Raw genomic sequence first — 10,037 nt, 5'->3', positions numbered from 1 at the left:
ACTGGAGGCGGGTTTACAGCCTCGGCAACCACTCCTTGTTCCTCGGGCTCAATTATCCGATCATCCAACCAATCATCGATCATATCACCGGTGATGATTACTATGCTATGCAACTTCCATTCGCGAGGGGGGCTGTGTTTACACATCATACCATGGGTTTCATGAATCACCATATCCAGAGATTCGTCGACACAGCTTGTTGCCAGATAATCTTCAGTGTGTGAAAGGCATCAAGCTTCCATGCGATGGATGGCTTTTGCAAACCCGACATGCGGCGATGTGGTTCATGCCAACAACAAATATGTACAACTTGATTCGTGCTGATATCTAGACTGAGCCATGTATTCTGCTGCTGTAGCATGACCCTCTTTTGTTGGATATTATGTATTGTTGTTAGTTTGAAGCACTCCTCTGGTTTGAAGGATAGATACCTTCCTGGGATCAAGTGCATCCTAACTCACCTGTGTAGGATGTACTGATAATGATGATGGATATGTTGTGCAGAAGCCATATATATATCAGTTAGGCTTCAAGTGCGTACTTGTTAGTTAAACCTATGTATAAATTGTGACACTAAATACGACTAGTAAGTACTCCAGTACAGTAGCAGTACTAGTATACGTCGGTCAAATTATTCATCATGTCCACACATTGAATTGACGTGACAACACGCTGCGCGTGAGGTGACACAAGAATCCCGGCGGCATGTTCAGGTATTCTGGACTTCAGATTTGGAGTACCACTTACCTGTCGAAATCTTTCATCATTCACTTAAAACAGTTGATTGATCATAGATTGAGTACCATATAACTGGAATTACCGATGCAAGTCGAAGAAGGATTGGTCGGTGCTGCCGGCTGGCGTCAAGTTCGATCCCACGGATCAGGAGCTGATCGAGCACCTTGAGGCCAAAGTGAGTGCTGACAGCACGAGATTTCGGTCTCTCATCGATTTGTTCATACCAACCATCGACAACGAGCACGGCATATGCTACACCCCACCTGAGAAACTTTCAGGTAAGACACCGATCGGCCGTCTACTTGCACAAACATATTCCTTTGTTTATAGCTCTATTTTTCTTTTTAAACGTAGACCTAGTGAAGCAATTACAATTTGACAGTTAATAAAAAGTGAAACAAGTGACTGCAACATGCCAAAGATGTTATGAAAATGCCAACTAGGTACACTAAAACATGTATTCCACAATACTGCAGGTATCACACTGAGTGGCCTAAGGAAGCATTTCTTCCAGCGCAATTCTACGGCATTCAAAAGGGGCACATGGACGCGTCGCAAGATACAGTCGGAGTGCAGCATGCACGCGATGTGGCACAAGACCAGCAATACCTTGCCGGTGATGGTCAACGGCCGGCAGACGGGCAGCAAAAAAGGTTCTGGTGCTGCACACCAACAAGAACTTCGACCAGCAGAGGACCAACTGGGTGATACACCAGTACCACCTCGGGGACCTGGAGCAAGAGAAGGAGCGGGAGCTGGTCCTCTACAAGATTTTCTACCAGACGAACACTAGGGCCAGGAGTAAAAAGATTATAAGTTAGTTTGGTATTGGTAGTTGTACTACCTTGTCGTCCGCAAGTTGGTATTGTTGTTAACGATCTTTTGGTATGAACTTGCATTTGCTTCCAACCATCATGTCGAGGGTCGACGTGGATATAAAGCTAAATCATTTGTTTCGAAGCGAATTTCCAGGCACCTGATTTTTATTTGATGGGTAGCATAAGCACCCGCCGTTCGAATTCCCAGTTCTCCAATTTTTTCAAAACTAGTACATGCACTTATTATCACGATAAAAAATATCCATGCTGCATCCCAGTTATCAGTCTGTACTTGCAGAATTCTCTCGTTTATTGAGCACGTATATTGTTGTTTCAGGTCGAGCAAGTTTCAACTGGGCTGTAGACTACCCAGGATTGGTTTTGTTTTTAACAAGCCCAGCCCATGACGACAACAGGGCACAAAGATCCAGCAGGTATCTACTGGCCTCTGGCCCGCCAGTGTTAGTTATATTTTGTCTTACAACATCCGCAGGCAGTTTTTTTTACTGAATCAAACACACAGCCCAGTTCTATTATCCTCTTGAAACGCATGTCCTACATCCGTTTTCTAATCTCTACCTATAGTTTTACTAGTTCATATACACGTATCATTATATTGAAAACACATAAAACTCCCTTTTCATATTTAGATCCTTATTTTTGTTGTTTTTTCCCACCGAGCGCTGATTTTTTTACCACTGATTTTCCCTTAAACCAACTCAATTGTCCCACGGCTTATTTGCTTACAAAAACAAAATGATTTTTTGGGCAAATCAATAAGTTCTTAAAAAATGTTTATCATTTCGGGATTACAATAGTTCGGACTCCACCGAAATATGCAAAATAAGGTTGAACTTTTTGACCGTGGTCCTGGGTAGAAAATGGGATGTAATAAATTACTTAAGAATTAGCAAATGGGCTGCAAATTATAAAAAATAGCAAATGGGCTTTATGTTGTCTGCCACAGATTTGAAGGCTGACTTGTGGGCCTACTAAGTTCGTGCGTACACAAGGTTTCTCAAAAAAGAAACTTAGTCAACAATCGACTCTACCAGCGTCAGACCGTTAGATGTCAATCTAACGGCAATCATGCTTCTTCAGTCTCTGATCTTCCTGCCCCAGCCGCCCAAACCAGCGCCGTCGGAACTGCCTGCTCCCACCTCCCGTGGCCGGCAGTGCTGCCGGGCAGGCCTCACGGCCCATCATACTCACATCCCTGGCATGTCTATCCCTCTACTCACCCACACCTCCTGTTATTTTCCGGTGATGGTAGCCTAACCAGTCAACCCTCGTACTCTCCACCGCGTGGGCAGCCATTGCCGTGTCTTCCCCGGCTCCGTGTCGTTCCCTTCGTAGGCCTCGCCGTCGTGCACCGCCCTGGTGCTCTCGGCGCAGCGTGGTCAACGATGTCCATCCAACGGCCGTAGTGCTTCTTCAACCTCTGGTCTTCTTGTCCCAGCCGCCCAAAGCAGCGCCGGTCGTGCCACATGCTCCTGCCTCCCGTGGCCGGCTGTGCTGCCGCGGAGGCCTCACCGTCCCCATACTACTCCCACCGTTGGCCAGGCCATCCCTCCACTCACCCACCCCCCTGTTATTCTGCGGCGACGGCAGCCTCACACCGCAGCCGAACCAGTGAACCCTTGTACTCCTCTCCGCGTGGGCATCCACTGGCGCGTCTTCCCCGGCTCCATGTCGTCCCCTTCCTAGGCCTCGCCGTCGTCCACCGCCGTGGTGTTCTCGGCGCGGCGTGGTCAATGTGGTCAATGACCGACTTCCATCGAAAGAGTACTGTACGTGGAGAGGCTGACAGCTGGGTCCACGGCAGCCGCAAGGAAGTCCCTCCTTATTACGCGCAAAATAATTATTCCTCCACCTGACAGTAGGGACCCACCGGATGGGCCACCAGTATTTCGTGGAAAAAACGTTTCCCCCCTGACTGTTGGGACCCATCGGACGGGCCACCGTATTTCGCGAAAAAAACGTTTGCCCTTGACTGCTGGGACCCATCGGACGGACCACCGTATTTTGCGAAAAAACATTCCCCCCGCTGTCAGCTTGGACCCACCGGAAGTGCCTCCTTATTACGCACAGAAAAATGAATACTCCTCCTGCAAGCTGGGACCCACCATGGTGGGAGGCTGACTTGTGGGCCTACTAAGTTGATGGGGATGGAGGGCTTTGTCAACTTAGTCAACATGAACGATTCTAGCTCCAGTGACCGTACGATGTCCATCGAACGACCATCGTGCTTCTTCAATCTCTGCTCTTCCTGCTCCAGCCGCTCAAACAAGCGCCGGCGGGACTGCCTGCTCCCTCCCCCTCCCCCTCCCCCTCCCCGCGGCCGGCTGTGCTGCCGCGCAGGCCTCATCGTCCCACCGTACTCCCATCGCTGGCCTAGCCATCCCTCTACTCACCCACACCTGCTGTTATTCTCCGGCGACGGCAGACGAACCAGTAAACCCTCGTACAGTCGTACTCCCCTCCGCGTGGGAAACAACTGCCGAGTCTTCCCTGCCTCTATATCATTCCCTTCCTAGGCCTCGCCGTCGTCCACCGCCCTGGTGCTCTCGGCACGTCCCGGTCAACGTGGTTAACGACCGGCATGCATCTGAAGTGGACTATACGTGGAGAGGCCGACAGCTGGGTCCATGGCCGCACACAAGGAAATACCTCCTTATTACGCGCAAAATAATGATTCCTCCACATGACATCAGGGACCCACCGAAAGGGCCTCTGTATTTCGCGAAAAAACGTTACCGCCGCTGACAGCTCGGACCCACCAGTTATATCTTCGCACGCAAGGAAGTGCCTCCTTGTTACGCACAAAAAAAATGAATACTCCCCCTGTTAGCTGGGACCCAGTATAGTGGCAGGCTGACTTGTGGGCCTACTAAGTTGACGGGGACGGAGGGCTTTGTCAACTTAGTCAATATGCACGATTCTAGCTCCAATGACCGTACGATGTCCATCCAACGGCTGTAGTGCTTCTTCAACCTTTGGTCTTCTTGCTCCAGCCGCCCAAACCAGCGCCGGTCGTGCCTTGTGCTCCTGCCTCCCGTGGCCGGCTGCGATGCGGCGGAGGCCTCACCGCCCCCTACTACTCCCACCGCTGGCCAGGCCATCCCCCTACTCACCCACACCCCCTGTTATTCTGCAGCGACGACAGCCTCACACCGCAGCGAACAAGTGAACCCTCGTACTCCTCTACGCGTGGGCATCCATTGCCGCATCTTCCCCGGCACCGCGTCGTCCCCTTCCTAGGCCTCGCCGTCGTCCACCGCCCTGGTGCTCTCGGCGCGGCGTGGTCAACATGGTCAAGGAACGACTTCCATTGGACGTGGACTGTACGTGGAGAGGCTGACAGCTGGGTCCACGGCCACAGCAAGGAAGTGCCTCCTTATTACGTGCAAAATAATTATTCCTCCACCTGACAGCGGGGACCCATCGGACGGGCCATCATATTTCGCGAAAAAAATGTTTCCCCCCTGACTGCTGGGACCCACCAGCTACACATTCGCATGCAAGGAAGTGCGTCCGAGCAAAAAAACAAAATGATTCACCCCCCTGACTGCTGGGACCCACCAGCTACATCTTCGCACGCAAGGAAGTGCCTGACAGTCGGGACCCACCTGGTCGAAGCGTACGTAGCGTTGTCATTCTGGTCGCAAACGTGTACGTACATACTGGTCGATGTAGAGGCACGCACGTGTCATATTAGAGGCGTGCATGTGTCGTAGTAGAGGCGCACACGTAGCATGTACATGTACGTACAGCGGCCAGGGTGCAAGAAAGAAAATACGGCCAAGTATGTGTACATATGGGTGGGGTCTCGAACGCCTACTCGCGCATACGTATGGCCAGGGCTCGTGTACATGGCTGGGTTGGAACGGAGAAACAACGTCGTCGACGTGTTCATGGGGAGGCAACGGAATGCGTCGTGTTCATGGGGAGGCAACGGAATGCGTCGTGTTCATCGGGAGGCAACGGAATGCGTCATGTTCATCGGGAGGCAACGGAATGCGTCATGTTCATCGGGAGGCGACGGAATGCGTGGGAGCCAACCGGCTGGGTCAGAACGGAATGTGTGGTCGTGTTCATCGGGAGGGCTTGGACGGAACATGCGATGGAAACGAGGCCTGGCGTACCGCAGAATGGAGGAAACGGACCTCCTACGGTCGAAACGGGGGTCCTGTTGATCGGGAGGGGTGTGGCGTACCGCAAAACGGAGGAAACAGACCTCCTACGGTCGAAACGGGGGTCCTGTTGATCGGGAGGGGTGTGGCGTACCGCAAAACGGACGAAACGGACTTGTGTTGGAGCGCTACGATTGAAACAGGGGTCCTATTCATCGGGAGGGGTGTGGCGTACCGCAAAACGGGACTCCACGGGATACTGTTCATCTCCACCGTCGACCTCCTCCATCCTCCATGGGCTACCGTCGACCTCCTCCAGCCTCCACGGGCTCCTGTTCATCCAGCCTCCACCGCGCGCTACTCCACCGGCTACTGTTCAACCACCCCTCCATCGTCTACTGTTCATCCAGCCCTCCACACCACGGGGTCCTGTTCAACCACCCCTCCACGGGCACCCCTCCACCGTCTACTGTTCATCCAGCCCTCCACCACACCACGGGGTCCTGTTCATCTGGAGGCAACGCCACCACTCACTGTTCATCCAAACCCCCCCCCCCCCGCAACGCTCACTGTTCATCCCAGAGGCAGCATCGATCGGCTTCAGTTAGCAGCAGTAGCGAAGGAATCGCTCGATCGGGTTCAGTTAACAACCATTGATCGATCGCTCGGGTTCGGTAACGCGTAGCCTGCAGTGCAATCGCTCGGGTTAAGTTAGAGCCAACGCCTCGCACACACGCGCGTACGTGTACGAGAGAAATGCGCATCGCTCGGCCCCCGACCTCCCACCGTAACTGGGAACTCCCCGAAATTTTCCTCCCCCTCGCTTCTACCACGGTTTTTTCCGTCATGGACAGCCCAAAGAATGTCATGCAGTTGCGTCTCCGGCCCGCCCAGGACGAAAAGCCCATTTTCTGTCATGATTTTTTGTCATAGAAGTAGGAGCCCACCACATCTATGATGATACCGGGTTTTGTCACAATTATCGTCATAGAAGTGTCATATGTATGACAGAAAAAAAGTCGTTCGGCCCAAAATATCACGGATGTGTCTTTTTTTGTAGTGTAAGTATGATGTTAATCATAGAATTGCATCCCCTTATCACCCACAGTCTAGTGGTCAAGTAGAATTGAGTAATAGAGAGCTCAAATTAATTTTGCAAAAGACTTTCAATAGGTCTAGAAAGAATTGGTCTAAGAAACTTGATGATGCATTATGGGCCTATAGAACTGCATATAAAAATCTTATGGGTATGTCTTCGTATAAAATGGTTTATGGAAAAGCATGCCACGTACCTCTCGAACTAGAACACAAGGCATATTGGGCTATTAAAGAGCTCAATTATGATTTTAAACCTGCCGGTGAGAAGAGGTTATTTGATATTAGCTCACTCGATGAATGGAGAACCCAAGCCTACGAAAATGCCAAGTTGTTTAAAGAAAAAGTTAAAAGATGGCATGTTAAAAGGATACAAAAGCGGGAGTTTAATGTAGGTGATTATGTATTGCTATACAACTCTCGTTTAAGATTTTTTGCAGGAAAACTTCTCTCTAAATGGGAAGGCCCTTCCGTTATCGAGGAGGTCTATCGTTCCGGTGCCATAAAAATCAACAACTTCGAAGGCACAAATCCGAAGGTGGTGAACGGTCAAAGAATCAAACATTATATCTCATGTAATCCCATAAATGTTGAAACCAATGTTATTGAAACCGTAACCCCGGAGGAATACATAAGGGACACTTTCCGGAACGTTTCAGACTCCGAAAAGGAATAGGTATGTGGTACGGTAAGTAAACCGACTCCAAAATAGTTCTAAAGGCAATATTTCTCCATTTTGGAATATTTAGGAAAATAGAAAAATAAGAAGCAGTCTGGGAAGGACACGAGGGCTCCACGAGGGTGGAGGGTGCGCCCTACCCCCATGGGCGCGCCCCCTACCTCGTGGGCACCTCGTGCGCTTTCCAGACTCCATTTTCTTACACGATACGTATTTTGGTCAGTAAAAATTCATTATATAATCTCCCGAGGGTTTTGACTCCCGTATCACGCAATTATCCTTTGTTTGTGTTTCGAGTTGTTGCTGCTGCAGATTAGAGCAAGATGTCTTCGCAAGAGGCAGTCAGGGAGAGCCGGGTGTCTCATCCGGCACCGAGATCAACGATAAATAACAATGTTGACCTCTTTGGGCCAGCAACGGAGGAAGAGATGGAGGCTGATTTGAAGAGGATAGATGCCATGGAAGAGGATCAAGAAGTCACTTCCCGCCTCCGAGCTGGATTCACAATGGGAGGACTGCAGAGCTCGGCTATTCCAAACTCGGTTATCCCTTCCAATGTTAGATTTCTTTATTATGAGAATTTGAAAAAGAGTGTCACTGGTTCTCCCGCAACTATGCAGCACCCTTGGGTGCAGGTGATAACCCGCAAGTATAGGGGATCGCAACAGTTTTCGAGGGTAGAGTATTCAACCCAAATTTATTGATTCGACACAAGGGGAGCCAAAGAATATTCTCAAGTATTAGCAACTGAGTTGTCAATTCAACCACACCTGGAAACTTAATATCTACAGCAAAGTATTTAGTAGCAAAGTAATATGATAGTAGTGGTAATGGTAACAAAAGGTAACCGTAGTAAATGTAGTGTTTTTGGTATTTTATAGTGATGATAGCAATAGCAACGGAAAAGTAAATAAGCGAGGAACAATATATGGAAAGCTCGTAGGCAATGGATCAGTGATGGAGAATTATGCCGGATGCGGTTCATCATGTAACAGTCATAACCTAGGGTGACACAGAACTAGCTCCAGATCATCAATGTAATGTAGGCATGTATTCCGAATATAGTCATACGTGCTTATGGAAAAGAACTTGCATGACATCTTTTGTCCTACCCTCCCGTGGCAGCGGGGTCCTAATGGAAACTAAGGGATATTAAGGCCTCCTTTTAATAGAGTACCGGAACAAAGCATTGGCACATAGTGAATACATGAACTCCTCAAACTATGGTCATCACTGGTAGGTATCCCGATTATTGTCACATCGGGGTTAACGGATCATAACACATCATAGGTGACTATAGATGTGATGGCCTGGCTTATTAGGGATGATAGACTACTCATATCAATAAGGAATTCCTTCTTTTCCGGTAGCCCATTCGGACAGAACTCCAAAGTTAAGCGATATCAGCTTGGAGTAGTGTCAGGATGGATGACCGACCGGGAAGTTGCTCCCGGGTGCGCATGAGTGAGGACAAAGTGTGCAGAAAAGCCTAGTATTGATCTGTGGGGCCAGACTAGATCCCTCCAGGAGTAACGACCACCGGCGGGTGTGTCCGGGGCGTTACAAGTTGGTATCAGAGCCGACCCTCGCGGTTACATGGATGGTTGCGGACAGGTGCGCGGTCATGTTGTTCATGACGTTTGTGACCCGTCGTGGCACACGGCATGGCACATGTACCGAACTGGATGCACAGACGATTGTGCCAAGAGGGAACGTTCCTGTGGCCCGACGAGGACGTCGGTTCCTCTGAGTGGGGGTGTATGTGATGGCCTGGCTTATTAGGGATGATAGACTACTCATATCAATAAGGAATTCCTTCTTTTCCGGTAGCCCATTCAGACAGAACTCCAAAGTTAAGCATGCTCAGCTTGGAGTAGTGTCAGGATGGATGACCGACCGGGAAGTTGCTCCCGGGTGCGCATGAGTGAGGACAAAGTGTGCAGAAAAGACTAGTATTGATCTGTGGGGCCAGTCTAGATCCCTCCAGGAGTAACGACCACCGGTGGGTGTGTCCGGGGCGTTACAATAGACTTGCAAGATAGGATCAAGAACTCTCATATATTGATGAAAACATAATAAGTTCAGATCTGAAATCATGGCACTCGGGCCCTAGTGACAAGCATTAAGCATAGCAAAGTCATAGCAACATCAATCTGAGAACATAGTGGATACTAGGGATCAAACCCTAACAAAACTAACTCGATTACATGATAAATCTCATCCAACCCATCACTGTCCAGCAAGCCTACGATGGAATTACTCACGCACGACGGTGGGCATCATGAAATTGGTGATGGGGGATGGTTGATGATGACGATGGCGACGGATTCCCCTCTCCGGAGCCCCGAACGGACTCCAGATCAGCCCTCCCGAGAGGTTTTAGGGCTTGGCGGTGGCTCCCTATCATAAAACGCGATGAATCCTTCTCTCTGATTTTTCTCTCCCTGAAACCAAATATATAGAGTTGGAGTTGAGGTCGGAGGAGCTCCAGGGGGCCCACGAGGTAGGGGGCGTGCCCTAGGGGGGCAGGCGCGCCCCCCACCCTCGTGGACAAGTGGTGGGCCCCCTGGCCTT

This window comes from Triticum urartu, chromosome 2A (genome assembly GCF_056163025.1).
Source record: "Triticum urartu cultivar PI428250 chromosome 2A, HENAU_Tu73, whole genome shotgun sequence".
Taxonomy (NCBI): domain Eukaryota; kingdom Viridiplantae; phylum Streptophyta; class Magnoliopsida; order Poales; family Poaceae; genus Triticum; species Triticum urartu.
This window is presented reverse-complemented; position numbering follows the sequence as displayed.